Source organism: Panulirus ornatus, chromosome 41 (assembly GCF_036320965.1).
Source record: "Panulirus ornatus isolate Po-2019 chromosome 41, ASM3632096v1, whole genome shotgun sequence".
Lineage (NCBI taxonomy): Eukaryota > Metazoa > Arthropoda > Malacostraca > Decapoda > Palinuridae > Panulirus > Panulirus ornatus.
The window spans coordinates 15,599,695-15,622,274 of NC_092264.1; the positions used below are offsets into that span (position 1 = coordinate 15,599,695).

The following is a 22,580-nucleotide window of genomic DNA, read 5'->3' on the forward strand; positions in this document are numbered from 1 at the left end:
ACAAAACTTGTTACAAGAAGGAAGTGTCAATATAAAATTGATGGATGAATGGGAAAGAAAAATTGACGACATGGTCAGTGAAGACGACATACAAAAATTTCGGTTAAATGCCAGAGAATAGACAGATGGGCATTACAATTGCAAGAAACTTTCTCCTCGTACAGGCAAGAAGTTAGATAGGTAATTAAACTCACACACACACACACGTTTGTATATATATATATATATATATATATATATATATATATATATATATATATATATATATATATATATATATTTTTTTTTTTTTTTTTTCATACTATTCGCTATTTCCCGCGATAGCGAGGTAGCGTTAAGAACAGAGGACTGGGCCTTTGAGGGAATATCCTCACCTGGACCTCTTCTCTGTTCCTTCTTTTGGAAAAAAAAAAAAAAAAACGAGAGGGGAGGATTTCCAGCCCCCCGCTCTCTTCCCTTTTAGTCGCCTTCTACGACACGCAGGGAATACGTGGGAAGTATTCTTTCTCCCCTATCCCCAGGGAAAATATATATATATATATATATATATATATATATATATATATATATATATATATATATATATATATATATATAGTTAGTCACTTGTTTACTAAATGGCTTCTTAGCTACATCTCTTCGTTGTATATCGACTGACTGTTATATTTCTTTCTTGTGTCTCCCCTGATGATGTGATCATTACACGACATTGCACTTGGGAACTTATCGTGTTTAATTTCCCCGTGGATATAAAAGGAATATATAGCAGTGGCCTCATTACCCTACATCCAGACTGAAGCAGTCATGTGTAATGCAGCATAACCAGAGACCCCCTACCTGCCCCAGCCTGACCCCAAGCCCCACAGACCATTCCATGGTTTTCCCTGACCGCCTCATATACACGTACCGGTTCATACATAACACATGGTATGTGTTTATAGTAGGCCGCGATGGACAGTGTATTAATGTCCATCACACAGCTGATCTTACCAGGAGCTACCGAGGCCATAGCTTCATTTCCGCACCTGACATGATCGAAGCGCCGGTGAAAAGGGCCTCTGGCTTGGAGTCTTCGTGGATGGTTGCGGTGGGATATTCGTGGATGGTTGTGGTGGAATATTCGTGGGTGGTTATGGTGGAATATTCGTGGATGGTTGTGGTGGAATATTCGTGGATGGTTGTGGTGGAATATTCGTGGATGGTTATGATGGAATATTCGTGGATGGTTGTGGTGGAATATTCGTCGGTGGGTATGGTGGAATATTCATGGATGGTTATGGTGGAATACTCGTGGATGGTTATGGTGGAATATTCGTGGGTGGTTATGGTGGAATATTCGTGGATGGTTGTGGTGGAATATTCGTGAATGGTTATGGTGGAATATTCGTGGATGGTTATGGTGGAATATTCATGGATGGTTATGGTTGAATACTCGTGGATGGTTATGGTGGAATATTAGTGGGTGGTTATGGTGGAATATTCTGGATGGTTGTGGTGGAATATTCGTCGGTGGTTGTGGTGGAATATTCGTGGGTTATGGTGGAATATTCGTGGATGGTTGTGGTGGAATATTCGTGGATGGTTGTGGTGGAATATTCGTGGATGGTTGTGGTGGAATAATCGTGGACGGTTGTGGTGGAATATTCGTGGATGGCTATGGTGGAATATTCGTGGATGGTTATGGCGGAATATTCGTGGATGGTTGTGGTGGAATATTCGTCGGTGGTTATGGTGGAATATTCGTGGGTTATGGTTGAGTATTCGTGGATGGTTGTGGTGGAATATTCGTGGATGGTTGTGGTGGAATAATCGTGGATGGTTGTGGTGGAATATTCGTGGATGGTTGTGGTGGAATATTCGTGGATGGTTGTGGTGGAATATTCGTGGATGGTTATGGTGGAATATTCGTGGATGGTTATGTTGGGATATTCGTGGATGGTTATGTTGGAATATTCGTGGATGGTTGTGGTGGAATATTTGTGGATGATTTTGTTGGAATATTCGTGGATGGTTGTGGTGGAATATCCCTCCGTGGTTTATGAACGTCTTTCCAATATCCGTCAGTCCTCACCACAGTGTGTGGACCCTGGATGCTCGGGTGGTCAAGACTCTCCATAGGCGTAAACACAACCAGACAGAGAAAAGTCTCGGTTGTTGCAGGAATTTGAGCTACAAGAGGCTCCTTGGATTGAAGATCATCTGTTTCTCTGCCCACGGACCTAGAAACATGGCTAGAAACCCTCGCTGAAATAAAAGAAAAAGAAATCAGTCTTTGCCATATCTTCCCGATTGATCATCGTCATCTTTTTTGACGAGTGGGTGGTCAGAAGGGGAAGGCGAGGCTATTCCCTGGCGAGCGGGTGGTCAGCCGGGAAAGGCGAGGCTGTACCCTGGCGAGCGGGTGGTCAGCCGGGGAAGGCGAGGCTGTACCCAGGCGAGTGGGTGGTCAGCCGGGGAGGAAGAGGCTGTGCCAGTGCGATCGGGTTGTCAGCCGGGGAAGGCGGAGGTGTACCCTGGCGATCGGGTGGTCAGCCGGGGAAGGCGGGGCTGTACCCAGGCGAGCGGGTGGTCAGCCGGGGAAGGCGGGGCTGTATCCTGGCGAGTGGGTGGTCAGTCGGGGAAGAAGAGGCTGTGCCATTGCGATCGGGTTATCAGCCGGGGAAGGCGGAGCTGTACCCTGGCGAGCGGGTAGTCAGCTGGGGAAGGCGGGGCTGTACCCAGGCGAGCGGGTGGTCAGTTGCGGCCTCTACTTCTTGCTTCGTTCATTTATTATTCCTTCATTCTCTCTCTGGTGACGTATACCGTACAAACCACCAGAAACAAGTGATTAAGGACTTATCACAAGTGTGATATGCAGTAGGGTTGGACGTGCAGAGAAGTATGCAAATAAGAACAGTGATGATACAGAGATCATCATCACACGATTATCGATATGTGTAGAAACTATGTTAATACATTAATAGTTGTTGGAGTAGTTTGTATACCCACTACGTGGTTGTTAGTGCGATGGCAATGATAGGTGGTAAGCTGTTGACAATTAAGACTCCTGTCTAGGACTGACCATGGATTTAGCGCAGTGATTTGCGCATGCACAGAGCATGGCAGTGTGGTGGGAGGGTGTGTCGAAATGGGAGGCTCGTGTGTGGTGGGAATGTGGTGGTGGGGGAGGTGATGGAAGACTAAGGTGTGGTGGGAGACTTGGGTGTGGTGGAAGGTTGGGTGTGGTGGAAGACTGGGATGTGGTGGAAGACTGGGGTGTAGTGGAAGGCCAGGATGTGGTGCAAGACCTGGGTGTGGTGGAAGACTAGGGTGTTGTGGAAGACTGGGGTATGGTTGAAGGCCGGGATGTGGTGGAAGACTGGGGTGTGGTGGAAGGCCAGGATGTGGTGCAAGACCTGGGTGTGGTGGAAGACTAGGGTGTTGTGGAAGGCCGTGGTGTGGTGGAAGGCCAGGATGTGGTGGGAGACTGGGGTGTGGTGGGAGACTGGGATGTGGTGGAAGACTGGGGTGTGGTGGAAGACTGGGGTGTTGTGGAAGACTGGGGTATGGTGGAAGGCCGGGATGTGGTGGAAGACTGGGGTGTGGTGGAAGACTGGGGTATGGTGGAAGGCCGGGGTGTGGTGGAAGACTGGGGTGTTGTGGAAGACTGGGGTGTTGTGGAAGACTGGGGTATAGTGGAAGGCCGGGATGTGGTGGAAGGCCGGGGTGTGGTGGAAGGCTCGGGTTGTGGTGGGAAGGCCGGGGTGTGGTGGAAGGCTCGGGGTGTGGTGGGAAGGCCGGGGTGTGGTGGAAGGCTGGGGTGTGGTGGGAAGGCCGGGGTGTGGTGGGAAGGCTCGGGGTGTGGTGGGAAGGCCGGGGTGTGGTGGGAAGGCCGGGGTGTGGTGGGAAGGCCGGGGTGTGGTGGGAAGGCCGGGGTGTGGTGGAAGGCCGGGGTGTGGTGGGAAGGCCGGGGTGTGGTGGGAAGGCCGGGGTGTGGTGGGAAGGCCGGGGTGTGGTGGGAAGGCCGGGGTGTGGTGGGAAGGCCGGGGTGTGGTGGGAAGGCCGGGGTGTGGTGGGAAGGCCGGGGTGTGGTGGGAAGGCCGGGGTGTGGTGGAGGCCTGGGGGTGTGGTGGGAAGGCCGGGGTGTGGTGGGAAGGCCGGGGTGTGGTGGGAAGGCCGGGGTGTGGTGGGAAGGCCGGGGTGTGGTGGGAAGGCTCGGGGTGTGGTGGGAAGGCCGGGGTGTGGTGGGAAGGCCGGGGTGTGGTGGGAAGGCCGGGGTGTGGTGGGAAGGCCGGGGTGTGGTGGGAAGGCCGGGGTGTGGTGGGAAGGCCGGGGTGTGGTGGGAAGGCCGGGGTGTGGTGGGAAGGCCGGGGTGTGGTGGGAAGGCCGGGGTGTGGTGGGAAGGCCGGGGTGTGGTGGGAAGGCCGGGGTGTGGTGGGAAGGCCGGGGTGTGGTGGGAAGGCCGGGGTGTGGTGGGAAGGCCGGGGTGTGGTGGGAAGGCCGGGGTGTGGTGGAAGGCCGGGGTGTGGTGGAAGGCCGGGGTGTGGTGGGAAGGCCGGGGTGTGGTGGAAGGCCGGGGTGTGGTGGGAAGGCTCGGGGTGTGGTGGAAGGCCGCGGTGTGGTGGAAGGCCGGGGTGTGGTGGGAAGGCTGGGGTGTGGTGGGAAGGCTGGGGTGTGGTGGGAAGGCTGGGGTGTGGTGGGAAGGCCGGGATGTGGTGGGAAGGCCGGGGTGTGGTGGAAGGCCGGGGTGTGGTGGGAAGGCCGAGGTGTGGTGGAAGGCCGGGGTGTGGTGGAAGACTGAGGTGTGGTGGAAGGCTGGGGTGTGGTGGAAGGCTGGGGTGTGGTGGGAAGGCCGGGGTGTGGTGGAAGGCCGGGGTGTGGTGGGAAGGCCGGGGTGTGGTGGGAAGGCCGGGGTGTGGTGGGAAGGCCGGGGTGTGGTGGAAGGCCGGGGTGTGGTGGGAAGGCTGGGGTGTGGTGGGAAGGCTGGGGTGTGGTGGGAAGGCCGGGGTGTGGTGGAAGGCCGGGGTGTGGTGGAAGGCCGGGGTGTGGTGGGAAGGCCGGGGTGTGGTGGAAGGCCGGGGTGTGGTGGAAGGCCGGGGTGTGGTGGGAAGGCTGGGGTGTGGTGGGAAGGCTCAGGGTTAGGGGGAGGGGGGAGGGGGGGTTGCTGGTCTCTGCCTGGGTCATTAACATCGTTAGCTCGTGCCAGGTGAAGTGCGCGTCATTACCTCCGCCCAAACCACCGTCGGGGAATGAAAAAAAAAGAAAAAAAACCTCGTTTCTGTGATGGTCTGGGCTCAGGTTGGGAGGGAGGGGGGAAGGGGGTTGTGGGTGGCCCGTCGTCCCACCCTACCATGGTCCTCCGTGGGTCCTCTTGTGCCACCACCCTCTCCGTGTCCACAAACCCACCCACCCACCCACCCGTGCCAGACACCATGACCATGGTCTGGCGTCTGGGAAGCCCAGTTGATGTTCTATGGGAGACCCCCGCCAACCTCAGTGCTAGACTGAGTCACTGGTCAGCGTGATACTGGAGCGTTCCTCCCTGGTCGTTTGGTCAGCGTGACACTGGAAGCGTTCCTCCCTGGTCGTTTGGTCAGCGTGACACTGGAAGCGTTCCTCCCTGGTCGTTTGGTCAGCGTGATACTGGAGCGTTCCTCCCTGGTCGTTTGGTCAGCGTGACACTGGAGCGTTCCTCGCTGGTCGTTTGGTCAGCGTGACACTGGAGCGTTCCTCCCTGGTCGTTTGGTCAGCGTGATACTGGAGCGTTCCTCCCTGGTCGTTTGGTCAGCGTGACACTGGAGCGTTCCTCCCTGGTCGTTTGGTCAGCGTGATACTGGAGCGTTCCTCCCTGGTCGTTTGGTCAGCGTGACACTGGAGCGTTCCTCCCTGGTCGTTTGGTCAGCGTGACACTGGAAGCGTTCCTCCCTGGTCGTTTGGTCAGCGTGACACTGGAGCGTTCCTCCCTGGTCGTTTGGTCAGCGTGATACTGGAGCGTTCCTCCCTGGTCGTTTGGTCAGCGTGACACTGGAAGCGTTCCTCCCTGTTCGTAACGGGTCGTCTCAGCGTTGGCTTAAGACGACCCGACCTTCCCACATTATGCAGGCAGCTCACACACACGACCACACAGTCTTTCTCTTCTCGCTGGGCCTTCCAAGAACAGGGTGAAATGAAGACCGTGTCAAGGAACTCTTCATAGCTAGATAGAAGTCCCTCACATACATTTTGACAATAAGTATCTAGACTGGTTTTTTTTATGTAGTTCTTGTTGTGGGACGACGCTGGTGTGGGCAGCTGGTGGGAAGGTGGTTGGCAGGCGTGACCCCTGGTTGATGCCATCTGGACCTGGTAGATGGAACCAGGCAGAATAAGGAACGTCGGAAAATGAATACCAAAATACACTAGGGTTCGTCTCGAGTCTCTTTTTTTCTCCCTCCCATCTCTCGTTATTATCAATCTCATTTTTTTTTCTCTACGGTGATTCCGTTCTAGGTTTCCTCATCACCTTCATCTCCGTGGAAGGATGAGAACGGTCTGTTGGCGCAGGAGACAGACGACGAGACAAGGAGAGTGAGTGATACATGCCCTTGCTACTCGCTGTAGTGTGGGGCGGTATGTGTACCACGCCGCTCCTCAGGGCTCTGAGGAGAGTGGGTTACGCGCTAGACCACACTGTACGAACACAGTGGAGGGTGTATGGGTCAGCAGGGTGGGGGGCATTTGATCCAGTCACTGGACCGAGTGAAACAGCGGTGGAAATGCAGTGGGGTACGACGGGTGGCAGTGAGTGAAATGAATGAAGTGGTATGAACCGAGTGGATGGAAAATGAAGGACAGTGAATACATAGAAAATGAATGGTAAATACAGGACCCTTGTGAATATAGAGTGGATGGTATCAGGAGTTGGTGAACAGAATGAATGAGTGTAGTGAGGAGCCGTGTGTGTGGGTAGTCGCGAGGGCTGAGTGAGTGGGAGGGAGAGAGAGAGAGAGATAGAGGGAGTGAATTGCCATACGAGGTTGCCTCGCCGTCACCGACTCCTTGAATACCATTCCTGCAGCCGACCTGTTCATCTGTGACGGTCGTGTGTGGAGGACGTGTGCCTGGAGTCGTCAGTCTACGTCGGGTGATCCCTACATTAGCCAGCCTCACTGGAGACTGAGAGCGGCTTGGCTGGTTGAAACCTGGCTGCCCGGGGCGGGGACTGGAACCCAAGCCCACAGAATCATAGTCAGCAACTTCTGACCTCCGCACCACGGAAGTGAGGGGATAGGACTGAGTGGATCTTGAGTGGCGGAACGAGTCGGCCGTGAATGGGTGAGATGAAGGGAATGAACATGGGCGGGTGAGCAAAGTTGCTGGAATGAATTAAAGTGAATAGGGTGTCGGAGTGGACCATATATGTGGTCAGTAGTAGCTGTAAGGGATAGGTCATAGAGGACTGGAGGCAGGGGAGAGGATAGATGTAAGGGGCAGGTGGGAGAGGACTGGGGGCGGAGGGAAGGGGGGGATAGCTGTAAGAGGGAGCTGGGAGAGGACCAGAAGTGAGGGGGTGGGGGGAAAGGGGAAGAACTGTAAGAGGCAGCTGGGAGCCATTTTCTTTAAATGATGGACCAATAGAATCTTTGATTTTTTTTATATTGATTTTTTTTTTCATATTGCTCGTCCTATTTTTAACTATCTAAAGAACTTTAAAGATTTTTTGTTTTCATTTCGTTGTTAGATTTTATTTTTAATCCCAGTCTTTTACTAGTTCTGATTTTCTTCCTGTCACATCTCGTTACTCTTGTATTACATTTCGTGGTCTGTTGATTGCCATCTTAGATGCCATATACGTCTTTCTTTGATACTTTAAATCTTCACCTTCGTCAGCCATGCAACCTGGCTCATATCTCTACTCATTTCCACCTTCCATGGGGCCGCTGCGTCTCTCGTAAGAGAAAGTATCTTAATCTTGAAGTCATTTCACGTCTTTGTCAACTGTGTCTCCCCGCCTAAGAGACTTCATCCAGTCGGCATGACCAGCGTCCCGGCACAGTTCGTCGAAGTTTGCCGATCTACAATCATGTTGTTATCTTTGAAATCGAGACTGTGGCTTATACGTGAAGTGAACAGTATTATGATCACCATTACCAAGCTTTCGCTCACCTCACAACCGCTGATGAGATCTCCCGTTCGTGGAAATCATTATTGTAGAATGTTGTTACGCTATTATCTACCGTTGTTATGCTATTATCTGCCGTTGTTATGCTGTTATCTGCCGTTGTTATGCTGTTATCTGCCGTTGTTATGCTGTTGTCTGCCGTTGTTATGCTGTTGTCTGCCGTTGTTGTGCTATTATCTGCCGTTGTTGTGCTATTATCTGCCGTTGTTGTGCTATTATCTGCCGTTGTTACGCTATTATCTGCCGTTGTTGTGCTATTATCTGCCGTTGTTATGCTATTACCTACCGTTATTATGTTATTATCTGCCGTTGTATCTCGGATCACTTGTTTTAAAGAGCAATATCCAGTCAGATCAATTTGTCTGTTACCTTCACGGTCGCCCGTCAGGAGATCCCCAGTTTCTGTTGCGTCTGCTACAATCTCCCACATTTATTGCTTCTGTCTTGTTTTCTGTTGACTGAATTTATTCCATTGCAGAGCGAAATTGTACATCTTCACATGGTGTCAGGGCTTCTGTACCAACCGTAGGAATAATCTGGGCGTCTTATTCATGAATTCACTATGTAATGTCGTATATATCGACCCCATATCTAACTCCCTTTATAATTGCCCTTGTCAGACACCTCCGCCTGCTTGCCTGCAAAATTTTTAGTGACTTTTCCGAACCTGTGGGTCGCTAACTCAGCAGCCCTGCTCATGCATTCCGAAGCCTCGGTGTGAGATAATGTGTCGTGTCAGGAGGGAGGTCAACGCGTGCATGTCTTCAGTCCCTGTGGCATGACCCGGTAATCAGATCCGTTTACCGTGGAACCCTCCCGGACGCTCTATATGACCCACCTGGTGTGGTGTTACCTGGTGTGATGTCACCTGGTGTGATGTCACCTGGTGTGATGTCACCTGGTGTGATGTCACCTGGCCTGCCTGACAGCTTTTATATGACCCACTTGGTGTGATGTCACCTGGTGTGGTGTCACCTGGTGTGGTGTCACCTGGCCTGCCTGAGAGCTTCTATATGACCCACCTGGTGTGGTGTGTGGTGCCACCTGGTGTGGTGTCACCTGGTGTGGTGTCACCTGGTGTGATGTCACCTGGTGTGATGTCACCTGGTGTGGTGTCACCTGGTGTGATGTCACCTGGTGTGGTGTCACCTGGTGTGGTGTCACCTGGTGTGGTGTCACCTGGTGTGATGTCACCTGGTGTGATGTCACCTGGTGTGGTGTCACCTGGTGTGATGTCACCTGGTGTGGTGTCACCTGGTGTGGTGTCACCTGGTGTGATGTCACCTGGTGTGGTGTCACCTGGTGTGATGTCACCTGGTGTGGGGTCACCTGATGTGGTGTCACCTGGCCTGCCTGACAGCTGACTACCCCAGGGATGGTGTGGTTGGTCGTCCCGGGCTCCTGGCTAATACCCGACTTGATCTTTTCGGTTACTGTCCCACCGAGCCATCCCTCTCCAACCCTTGTTTACATTCAGGTCACATTTAGTCCAAGGAGCTCCTCCTCTCCTCCTCTTCCTCCTCCTCCCCCTCCTCTTCCTCCTCCTCATCTTCCTCCTCTTCCTCCTCCTCGTCCTCCACCTCCTCTTCCTCCTCTTCCTCCTCCTCCTCCTCCTCCTCCTCCTCATCTTCCTCCTCTTCCTCCTCCTCGTCCTCCACCTCCTCCTCCTCCTCCTCCTCCTCCTCCTCCTCCTCCTTCTTCATCCACTAAAATCGTCCCACAGATCTGTTGTGTCGTCGACCCTCTCAGACTTACAGATACCTACAAGGGGCAGGAAGAGGCCCCGGCTGCATTCATTACACATATTTATTTTTTGGGTCACATATGAACAGCTTTCTACCTGGGAGCGTCAATTGAACTGCGTGGATGGAAATTACGATCCTCCCTTCCGTGCTAACATAGTCATGTGTTTGGTGAAGCGCCTCTGTCAATATCATGACAGGAATGATTATAACAGAATGAAGATACAGAATTATATATATATATATATATATATATATATATATATATATATATATATATATATATATATATATATATATATATATATATATACATTTCGTTCTTTCTTTTAAACTATTCGCCATTTCCCGCGTTAGCGAGGTAGCGTTAAGAACAGAGAACTGGGCCTTTGTGGAATATCCTCGCCTGGCCCCCTCTGTTCCTCCTTTTGGAAAATTAGAAAAAAAAAAAAGAGGGGAGGATTTCCAACCCCCCGCTCCCTCCCCTTTTAGTCGCCTTCAACGACACGCAGGGAATACGTGGGAAGTATTCTTTCTCCCCTATCCCCAGGGATAATATATATATATATATATATATATATATATATATATATATATATATATATATATATATATATATATTGATAGAAATACTGAGAGAAGTTAAGGGAGGTTAAACAAAAAAAAAAAAAAGAGGGACAAGGGTGGAATATTTGACGAATTCTGGCGTTGGAAGTGAAGAACGTGTCTCTTACAAATGTGTCAGGTTGCCTGACCGTGATCTGTTATCTTGTGTTTCAGATGATGGCCAGAGTCGCCTTCTTCATGGCCGGTGGATCTCTGTCACGAAGCCGACCCATATAACCCAACCCACAGTAAGTATGTTGTCTGAACTTGGAGTATATTCTATACATTTATATTTTATCATTTTATATATTTTATGTATTTTATTTCATGTATTTTATATATTTTATTATTTTATATATTTTATATATCTTATTGTTTTATATGTTTTATATATTTTATATTATTTATTTTATATACTTTATTATTTCATATATTTTATATATTTCATTATCTTATATATTTTATATATTTCATTTTATGTACTTTATATATTTTATTATCTTATATATTTTTATATATTCTATTATTTTATATATTTCATATATTTTATTATTTTACATATTTCATATATTTTATTTTATGTATTTCATATATTTTATTATTTATATATTTTATATATTTTATATATTATATATTTTATTATTCTTGACTTTTTCTGGTGGGGTGTCTCTCTGTGTGTGCCACCCCCACACACCACCCTAACCCAACCCCGAGGTTTGGGACCCCGCGGCGCACGCGTGCACGCGCGCGTGTCTATCTGCCGCTTCCCACTGTTTGTGTGTGGCGTCCGGATACACGAGAATTGACCGTTACGTTGCCTACGTCTTCTTCTCTCTCCTCGAACAGCTAAGCTGTGGCATTCCCATCCTTTCTTTCTATGTCTTTCCCTCTTGTTATAACCTTCCTTCCTTCCTTCCTTTAAGCGTCAGGTCCACGAACACCTGTGTAGACTTGATTCATTTCTCCTCTCTGTTTTGTCCCCACTCTTTGCTTTCACTCGAGATGGCCAAAGATGAGGTCATGTTGTGCTGTGCCGCTCTGTGTATAAAGAAAAAAAGAAAAAAGGATTTTGAAGATTTCTGACATTATGTTTGCGTTTGCATAACCTGGGGATTTCCTTGGGTGTATAGACCGGAGTTCTGAATAGTGGGTTGTGTGGCTGGTGTCCATCATGGGAGGTGGGCGGGGCGGGGTGGGCGCGTCTCCTGGCCACGAGGTGGCGCTGCATGATACACATAGTTTGTTGGACATGCCATTTTGGAAGAGAGAGGAGTAAGAGGGTCATAGATTTTGCCACTGTGGAAGAGAGAAAAGTAAGAGGGTAACTTTATAAAATGCATTGATCGTATCAAAGTGGTGGATTAACGAGATGAATCAGGCGATGAAAATGTTAAGTTCTCACGCTATCCAAATGTCTGTAATGTGTGTGAGGGTACAGAACAAAGAGGTGGTGCTGGCCCCACGGGTACAGAAATGTCCCCCACCACCGATGTGTACTGACGAGGCTGTATCGCCCCGGGGGGTACAGCAGTCTCGTTGAAGAACTTCTTGTTCTCCTCGAGAAGCCTGCATTACCCTGCTGCTGGAGGTAGCGCCGTCTTGGGCTGCCGGAGTCTATAGAGAGAGGTCGTTGGTTTCACCAGGAGTTTCATGGAAAGTGGATCTCGGGGGGAGATATAAGTATAAGTGAGATAAGTGCTATGCTACAGAATGTCACTTTTTAAGTCTCCACTTTTCTGCAGAGAGAGAGAGAGAGAGAGAGAGAGAGAGAGAGAGAGAGAGAGAGAGAGAGAGAGAGAGAGAGGCTATGATTCGCATATTTCAAAGAATGATTCAAAATTTCTGGTTTTTCCCTCAAGATTCGCAAGGGTTGTCCTTCAAAGATTCACCAGGGTCGTCCTTCAAAGACTCATCAGGGTCGTCCTTCAAAGATTCGCCAGGGTCGCTCTTCAAAGACTCACCACGGTCGTCCTTGAAAGATTCGCGAAGGTCATCTTTCAAGATTCGCGAGGATCGTCTTTCAAAGATTCGCCAGGGTCGCTCTTCAAAGATTCGCCAGGGTCGTCCTTCAAAGACTCGCCAGGGTCGTCCTTCAAAGATTCACCAGGGTCGTGCTGGCAGCGTTGCTCTTAGCTCGGGGACTGGAGCATTGTGGGCCTGACGTTATAAGACCTTTGCTCTGTAGCCTGCCTGACCTCCTGTAGCTGTGTCCATTGACACAGGTCTGTACCCAACCTGGCTACGTGCCGCTAGCCTTCCTTGCACCCAGCACTCTCAAACTTCGCACTGGAGCTTCTGGAGCTTCGGTGAAGTGCTTGTGGTTATAATGCTAGCATCATTCCAGCGTTCCAGTGTATAACAGAAGACCCCGTGCCTTTGTTATGGGTCTCTGCATCCGGGTCTTAGTTCTCCAGCATCAACGAACGCGTCCTGGAATCTCCAGGGTCTTCCGGCACACCACTGAACTATTCATTTCTATAACGAACTTTACAGTCATGATTCCAGTGTCATACTTTCTTCCAGCGCTCAACTTGTGTACACATTCCAGTGCTGGTTCTTCGAATCCCAGGTTTCCAGAAGACTTATTAGCAAAATGGTTTCCATTTTTGAGCTTTTTCTTGATCACACGTTTCGCGACTGGATCGTTTCGTGATCTGTTTCAGTCCAGTGATTTCATTCTTAGCGCCACGACCTGAATTTCCAGGATACAGCGAGACTTTCAGCTCTCAGACATGCAGAAAGTATTCCAGTATCCAGAATTCTGATTAAGGTACCTCAATTTATTTTATATTTTTCATTAATAAAGTTTCCAGCATTTTCATCCTTTCGCTGCTTGAAGCATTGCTGCATTAACTGGCTTTAGGAATGTATTCCAGTTCTTCACCTTCTGGAATGCTTTGAAGCACTCGCCTTTCCTAATTATATTTCGGTTCCTGACTTTCCAGAGCATAGTTCAGAAGTTGACAGAAAATATTTAACGTTTTTCTTTCCAGAGAAGAATTCGTATTCGTCTTTCCAGAATATGTTCCTGTAATTGGCTTTCCAGAGCATATTCCAGTCCTTGATCCAGAATGTATTTCAACTTTAGTCTTTCTAGAATAAACTCCAGAATGTCTATCCATCCAGAATATATTCCAATAATTATCTTTCCAAACATATTCCAGTGACTGTCATTCCAGAGTTTATTCCAGCGCTCGTCCCCCCCTGGAATATATTCACAGTACTGAGCTTTCCAGTAATAATGCAGTAGAGGTCGTTCCAGCATAATGATGGGGAGGTAATAAGGTTTAAGATTTCATTGTTTAACACACAAACTCGCCCTGTAAAGGCCATTTGTCTTGTGGCATAATGATGGTAACTGGAACTCTTGAACACAGTTTAGCTCGAGTTAGAACCAGAACTATTCGCCATTTCCCGCGTTAGTGAAGTAGCGTTAAGAACAGAGGACTGGGCCTTTGAGGGAATATCCTCACCTGGCCCCCTTCTCTGTTCCCTTCTTTTGGAAAATTAAAAACGAGAGGGGAGGATTTTCAACCCCCGCTCCCTTCCCTTTTAGTCGCCTTCTACGACACGCAGGGAATGCGTGGGAAGTATTCTTTCTCCCCTATCCCCAGGGATGATATATATATGGTGTGGGAGGAAAGTTGTTAGAAGCAGTGAAAAGTTTTTATCGAGGATGTAAGGCATGTGTACGTGTAGGAAGAGAGGAAAGTGATTGGTTCTCAGTGAATGTAGGTTTGCGGCAGGGGTGTGTGATGTCTCCATGGTTGTTTAATTTGTTTATGGATGGGGTTGTTAGGGAGGTAAATGCTAGAGTTTTGGAAAGAGGGGCAAGTATGAAGTCTGTTGGGGATGAGAGAGCTTGGGAAGTGAGTCAGTTGTTGTTCGCTGATGATACAGCGCTGGTGGCTGATTCATGTGAGAAACTGCAGAAGCTGGTGACTGAGTTTGGAAAAGTGTGTGGAAGAAGAAAGTTAAGAGTAAATGTGAATAAGAGCAAGGTTATTAGGTACAGTAGGGTTGAGGGTCAAGTCAATTGGGAGGTGAGTTTGAATGGAGAAAAACTGGAGGAAGTGAAGTGTTTTAGATATCTGGGAGTGGATCTGGCAGCGGATGGAACCATGGAAGCGGAAGTGGATCATAGGGTGGGGGAGGGGGCGAAAATCCTGGGGGCCTTGAAGAATGTGTGGAAGTCGAGAACATTATCTCGGAAAGCAAAAATGGGTATGTTTGAAGGAATAGTGGTTCCAACAATGTTGTATGGTTGCGAGGCGTGGGCTATGGATAGAGTTGTGCGCAGGAGGATGGATGTGCTGGAAATGAGATGTTTGAGGACAATGTGTGGTGTGAGGTGGTTTGATCGAGTGAGTAGCGTAAGGGTAAGAGAGATGTGTGGAAATAAAAAGAGCGTGGTTGAGAGAGCAGAAGAGGGTGTTTTGAAGTGGTTTGGGCACATGGAGAGGATGAGTGAGGAAAGATTGACCAAGAGGATATATGTGTCGGAGGTGGAGGGAACAAGGAGAAGAGGGAGACCAAATTGGAGGTGGAAAGATGGAGTGAAAAAGATTTTGTGTGATCGGGGCCTGAACATGCAGGAGGGTGAAAGGAGGGCAAGGAATAGAGTGAATTGGAGCGATGTGGTATACCGGGGTTGACGTGCTGTCAGTGGATTGAATCAAGGCATGTGAAGCGTCTGGGGTAAACCATGGAAAGCTGTGTAGGTATGTATATTTGCGTGTGTGGACGTATGTATATACATGTGTATGGGGGGGGGGTTGGGCCATTTCTTTCGTCTGTTTCCTTGCGCTACCTCGCAAACGCGGGAGACAGCGACAAAGTATAATAATAATAATAATAATATATATATATATATATATATATATATATATATATATATATATATCATGGGGTGGGGGAGGGGGCGAAAATTCTGGGAGCCTTGAAGAATGTGTGGGAGTCGAGAACATTATCTCGGAAAGCAAAAATGGGTATGTTTGAAGGAATAGTGGTTCCAACAATGTTGTATGGTTGCGAGGCGTGGGCTATGGATAGAGTTGTGCGCAGGAGGATGGATGTGCTGGAAATGAGATGTTTAAGGACAATGTGTGGTGTGAGGTGGTTTGATCGAGTAAGTAACGTAAGGGTACGAGAGATGTGTGGAAATAAAAAGAGCGTGGTTGAGAGAGCAGAAGAGGGTGTTTTGAAATGGTTTGGGCACATGGAGAGAATGAGTGAGGAAAGATTGACCAAGAGGATATATGTGTCGGAGGTGGAGGGAATGAGGAGAAGAGGGAGACCAAATTGGAGGTGGAAAGATGGAGTGAAAAAGATTTTGTGTGATCGGGGCCTGAACATGCAGGAGGGTGAAAGGAGGGCAAGGAATAGAGTGAATTGGAGCGATGTGGTATACCGGGGTTGACGTGCTGTCAGTGGAGTGAATCAGGGCATGTGAAGCGTCTGGGGTAAACCATGGAAAGCTGTGTAGGTATGTATATTTGCGTGTGTGGACGTATGTATATACATGTGTATGGGGGTGGGTTGGGCCATTTCTTTCGTCTGTTTCCTTGCGCTACCTGGCAAACGCGGGAGACAGCGACAAAGTATAATATAGAATAATATATATATATATATATATATATATATATATATATATATATATATATATATATATATATATATATATATATATATATATATATATATATATTGCATATGAACGCTCAGTTTTATAGAACACATGATACCCTCCAACAACCAGGACTCGAACCCAGGACCTATTACGTGGCAGGCGTATGGAAATGGAGTTTACTTCTTAGGGGCAACACAGGGCAATGTCTATCATAGTGTTGTGTGTTCCTTGTTTTGCCTCGTGTGAGTTACCGGCAGGAGCCACTGTGAATGGTGCGTGAGGGCCGTGTGGATCGGAGGGGAAAGGAGGAGTTCCTGCAGCCAGCTGCAGGAATGGTTAGGAGGGTGGAGGAGTTACTGCTGCCCATCCCCCTCACTGTGGAGGATGTGTTGGGAGTCAGTTGGTGATGGGAGGCGAGAGATGGTGGTAACTGCTGGCTGTGTGGTGCTGGGGATGGTGCGTGGGGGTGGATGGGGCCAGGTCCCTGTGTCGCCCCACTCCTCGAGAGAGAGAGAGAGAGAGAGAGAGAGAGAGAGAGAGAGAGAGAGAGAGAGAGAGAGAGAGAGAGAGAGAATTAATGGGAATACCATACAAACAGAAGAGAAACAGCTGCGAACAACTGTACTGGAAAGAAGGAAGTAAAGAGGGAATGAATGAATGAATGAATGAATGAAGGAAGGAAGGAGGGAAGGAGAGAAGGAAGGAAAGAAGGAAGGAAGGAAGGGAGGGAGGGAGGAAGGAAGGAATTAAGGAAGGAAGGAAATATGGAAGGAATCAAGGAGGGAAGGAATGATGGAACGAAGGAAGGAAGGATGGAAGGATGGAAGAAAGGAAGGAAGGAGGGAAGGAAGGAAGGAAGGGAGATTTTGTAGTCGTGATGGAGGTTGTGTGGTGGCCACAGGACTGAGGCAAGTCCAGGTTGGCTGGTGAAGGCCTTTTGCCAGCGGGTGGAACTCTGCTCCGGGCTCGACTCCCGCCCCCGGTTGACCTTGGGGGGGGGTTAGGGGGGCGCAGCCGACCTAGGAGCGCTGCCGCTGACCTTGCTTGGGGGGGGCGGTAGACTGGGGGGGCTTCCAGGCCGCCCCCGGGGTTGCTCCCACAGCCGGCCTAGGGAGCCCGAGACCGACCCATGGGGAGCCGGGGCGCGCCCCCGCCCCCCTCGTGTGACTGCTCTCTGGGGGCCCCGTCGGGGATGGTACAGCAGCGTGAACATCACTTGGACTTTCCCCCTCGCAACAAAAGATTACAAAATAAATACAAAAGTCGGGTGTCTACGTGGATTCGGTCCCCTGTACCAGGAGGGAGGAGGCCTTACTTACCCTTCTATAGCCACACCATTCGTGGTCCTCTGGACGACGATGGTCATGTCGTGGTCCTCTGGACGACGATGGTCATGTCGTGGTCCTCTGGACGATGATGGTCATGTCGTGGTCCTCTGGACGACGATGGTCATGTCGTGGTCCCTCTGGACGACGATGGTCTTCGAAGCAGATGCGAACTCAGACACCAACAGGCCACACAGGTGAACTCAGTTCATCGAAGTGATGAACGTCTTCGGCAGTATAACCCAGGTTTGACCCCCCCCAACCCTGACTGCAGACATGTCTCGTAGGAGGTCCTGTGAGTTCATGTCTCGTAGGAGGTCCTGTGAGTTCTACCCTAAAAGGGGGATGAGGAGATGACCATCTGAGGTGAGGCAGGGCGACAGAAGAGAGACTTATGGCTCCGTGTACGTGCTCAAGGGTTAGCGAGAGCAGCTGCGTACTGTAGAGGAGGCACAGAAGACACAGCAGGAGTCAGCCATGGTTGAGATAGTGCTCGAAATGAGCGGCGGAAGGCGGGAGAAAGAGAAATAGAAAATGGAAACTGACTTTAATCTCAAACGCTTGGCATGCCAGTGAACAGCTGAAGCCCTCCCACTCATTTTGGAGAGGCAAGTCATCCGTTCAGAAGCATTTAATCAGATTAATGGACTGGGATTGAAGGACTTCCGTCGTGGAGAAGGATGGATGTGGGGTACAAATGCTGAATTTCAAAGTGTATTGAGGACGTGTGCTCCCAGCACTACCTGGCTGGGGTGGAGGACGGTCTTATACATCACCCGGAATCAATAGACGAGGCGAGAATACCGCTGGTGAGTGATCCAAACCCATATAAGGCACGTGGCCCTGATGGTATCCCTCCTCTCCATGTGTGCTGAAACCTTTGACTGGTCACTAGAGAAGGTCTTCAGAAAGCCACTCGATGAAGGATCAATACTAAGGTAATGGAAGAGAAGCAAGATGGTTGTGCCTCTCTTTAAGAAAGGAGACAGGGAAATTAGATTGAAGTATAGATCATTATCGTCAACAGGTATAGTCCATGAAGTTATAAGTAATGATTATAAAGGAACCTATTGATGATCAATTTAGAGGTAAGGCATCATTGGGATAGGGAAAATGAATGATAGATTACTGCATTCACATATGATGTGCACCACATTGTTCCAATGTATCTATCCCGTGCACGCCTTTCACCCTCCTGCACGTTCAGGTAAGCTTGACAGCTGAACAGAGTTCAGTGCAAGATGCTTGTGTACGGCACTGATCTCAATTGAGGTGAATATATGGACAGAATTATTGTGAATAAACATTATAGTGATAGCAGACGTTGTAAATATGATGAATATATGAGTGAAGTAACCAGTGAATAATGAAGAAAATCTTGTAGAGACAATGTATCGGACAATCATACGTTCACTGAATGAATGGTCTGTTGGATGGGGTCCGTGTGTTGAGGGAGAGATGGTCTCTTACTCCCTGAGATGAGAGAGTCTGGTTGAGGAGGTCCCTAGTGAGAGGCAGGTGTCCTCATGAAAGAACCTTCAAGAGTGAGCCACCTTCCATACCTCGTGAAGGAAATCTGTGGAATTCTCTTCCTTCATCTGCCTCTTCCTTCTTCTTCCTCCTCCTCCTCCTCCTCCTTCCTCCTCCTCCTCTTCCTATAACCTCCCTGCCTTTATAGGGGTCAGGTCTGTTGACACCTGCAAAGCAAAGTCATTTCGTCACTGGTTTTCCTCTTAGACTCATTTTCCTCTCACTCGAAATGCCCGCTTTCTCTCGCTCACTATTGAAGATAAATGCCCCTTAGAAAACGGGGAGATGACCATAGATGAGGACCATAGCACACACGGAAGGAGGATAGGGACTGGAAGTTTACTTTTTTCTTTAACCAGGTGGTACTGTACCGCTGCAGGACAGATGTAGGAATTAAACAAGTGTCAGGATAGACGTGGGAAAACACAAGTGAAGACGTGAAGTCTTACACCATCGGGAAGTTAGATAAAAGATAATCATAAGAAAAAAAAAAGATGAAAAAAGATTGTATGATCGAGATTGAAAAGAAATAGAAAAAGAACTTACGGGTTTGGAAAAAAAAATCTTGTTCCGTACCCCAAAGTTACCTTATTATCTCTCTCTCTCTCTCTCTCTCTCTCTCTCTCTCTCTCTCTCTCTCTCTCTCTCTCTCTCTCTCTCTCTCTCTCTCTCTCTCTCTCTCTCAGCTCAGCTCAGCGAATTCCCCTGTCGGAACTGGGGCGCGGGAGCAAGCTCGGCTCTCGGACTGGGTGAGTGAGTGGTGATCCACACTGCTTGGGTACGACAGTGTATTGTGGGAGCCGTAAGAGGATTCGCTGGTGCTTTGGCGACGCTGCCCGCCAACATTTGTACGTCTGGCATTACAGCGCTGAGGGTGGCTCTTCCCTCCACCTCACCTACCACCCCCCCCCCCCTTCCTGTGGTGCTGTCCTCCTGACAACAGCTGACAACACTGGGGGGGGGGGGGGGCTCACCACCGTGGTGTTGACAACCCCTGGCGTTCGACAACAGCTGGCCACCTTGATGCCACCACCGTGAGGCTGCCTCCCCCCCCCCTTACTTTCTCCTCCTGACCACATGTGACAACACTGGGGCCTGGTACCACCACCTTAGTGTCACCTTCCTCCAGCCTGCTGACAACATCGAACAACAGTGGGGTGTCACCACTGTCACCTTCCTCCAGCCTCCTGACAACATCGAACAACAGTGGGGTGTCACCACTGTCACCTTCCTCCAGCCTCCTGACAACATCGAACAACAGTGGGGTGTCACCACTGTTACCTTCCTCCAGCTTCCTGACAACATCGAACAACAGTGGGGTGTCACCACTGTGGTGCTGCTGGCCTTCCGCTTGCTCCGAACAACATCTTCCAACATCGTGGTGTCACCCACCACTTGACAACGGCCAGCAATGCTTCTTAACAAAGCTCGGGTCTTACCGCTTCTTTCCCTCCTGCTGCCCGGTAGCGTCCTGTGTGATGGAGCAGAGTGAGGGACGTGTGAGTGGCCACATACCACAGCCATCCCACCAGACTCTTCCTGTCTGTATTGTGTCTTCGAGGTGTCAGCTGGCGTCTGACCACAGCTGGACAGGCACCAGACTAACAGCTGGTTGCTGGCTATATTGAAGGCGCTGCACAGCACTGTATAGGAGGAAGGACAACCTGTTGGAGGAGTTACACCGTTTTGGAGGAACCATAACATACTGAGGGAACTATACTGTATTGGAGGAACCATACCATACTGAGGGAATTATACTGTATTGGAGGAACCACACTTTACAGGAGGATTTCCACTAGACTGATGGAACCATTCTTGCAGTTCTCATTCCCTCACTTCACCTATGAAGATAGACCAGACCTCCGTTCTGGGGCTGTGGTCTTGTAATCATACTCACGTCCGGAAAAACATAAGGAGAGACGGAAGACCTGTATAAGTCGGAGGATCATTTTTGATAGATAAATTCTACAATTTCGCGTCGCGAATGTCATTTTGAGCACATCCCAGATACGCAGGAACACCTGGGAAGGCTAGCAGTCAGAGCGAAGAGCGTCTGGCATGGATGAGAACAGCGAGAGAAAAGGAAGTGTCCCACAAGGTGTACAAACTTCAGGGCAACCAGTCGAAGCGTCTTCGCACTATGCTATCCTCAACAGTCCCTCGGAGACTCGTGTGTCTTCGGGGTCTTTACCTCGCCACAGGACTTCCTGGAAGTCCACATATGCTCCAGTGTCTGTTGGGGAAGTACGTGGAATGAGGTCCCTGGGGGGGATGGTGTCTTGGTTATCTCGAGGACCTGGCGAAGCCCTTGGGCCTTCAAGTCCTCCTAAGTACGTGGGGATTTAGGTATCTTGCGTAGGGTATAGTTGAGGAAGTCACAGCATCGATATATTCAGGATGGAGGCCATTACTGTGTTGCCATTGGCTGAGGTTCCATTTTTGTTTGATCGTGGGCCAAAAGTGTCTCTGATTCCTTTTTTGCCTCGTTAGTAATTAAAGAAATATTAGGTTTTTCTTCGTGTAGTGAAGGAAAAAAAGGGAATTCGGTCTTATTTACTGGTTGTGATTTCCTACCTTCAGTCTGAAGGTCACCTTGTATACATTTCGTGTTCGTGTGGGAATGACTGGTGGAGGGACGGTGTGGGAGTGACTGGTGGAGGGACGTTGTGGGAGTGACTGGTGGAGGGACGATGTGGGAGTGACTGGTGGAGGGACGATGTGGGAGTGACGGGTGGAGGGACGGTGTGGGAATGACTGTTGGAGGGACGATGTGGGAGTGACTGGTAGAGGGACGGTGTGGGAGTGACTGGTGGAGGGACGTTGTGGGAGTGACTGGCTGGGGGACAGTGTGGACAGCACTGGGACTATTGATCTACAGTTGGTTGGGACCCTGACTGGCAGGGGTCGGGTTGGGATGATTGTGCCCACTGCTGGGATGTTTACTGAAGACCTGTTGATATCAGGTACCGAGACGGAGTTTACCTTGGATGAGGACCTGTTGATATCAGGTACCGAGGCGAAGTTTACCTTGGATGAGGACCTGTTGATCTCGGGTACCGAGACGGAGTTTACTTTGGGGATCAGTTGACCTCGGGTACTGAGGCGGAGTTTACCTGGTGTGAGGACCTGTTAACATCAGGTACTGAGGCGGAGTTTACCTTGGGGATCTGTTGACCAGAGGTACCAGCCCACACTTTTCCTGTGAGGATTTGTGGACCAAAGGTACCGGGGCGGAGTTTACCTGGGGGGGGGGGGGGATTTGTTGACCAGACTCACCGAAGCAGAGATTATCCGGGGGAGGGGATTATCCGGGGGAGGGGATTATTCTCAGAGATCCTGGGGCGCAGTTTACCTGGCAAAGGATCTGTTTTATGGCTCTCTATATTTAGTCTTGCCATGCCGGAAGCAGACTCTCGCAATCCTTTGTGAATATATTCCAATCCTTTCTGAACATATTCCAATCCCTCATCGGAATGATGATCCTCAAGTCCTCAGGCTTTGTTCGTAAAGTGAGATTCGGTTGAGGTGGATCAAATAATTCCTCGTATGGGGATCGTTCAGGAAGTATAAAAGTATTAAAAGGAAGAACTATGGCAAGTCTTTGCAAG

The 22,580-nt window shown here is 49.4% G+C and overlaps 1 pseudogene; it reads left to right on the forward strand.

Annotated features, from left to right (window-relative positions):
• Positions 1 to 22,580, forward strand: part of LOC139761705 (uncharacterized) — a 311,982-nt pseudogene that overhangs the window by 130,873 nt on the left and 158,529 nt on the right.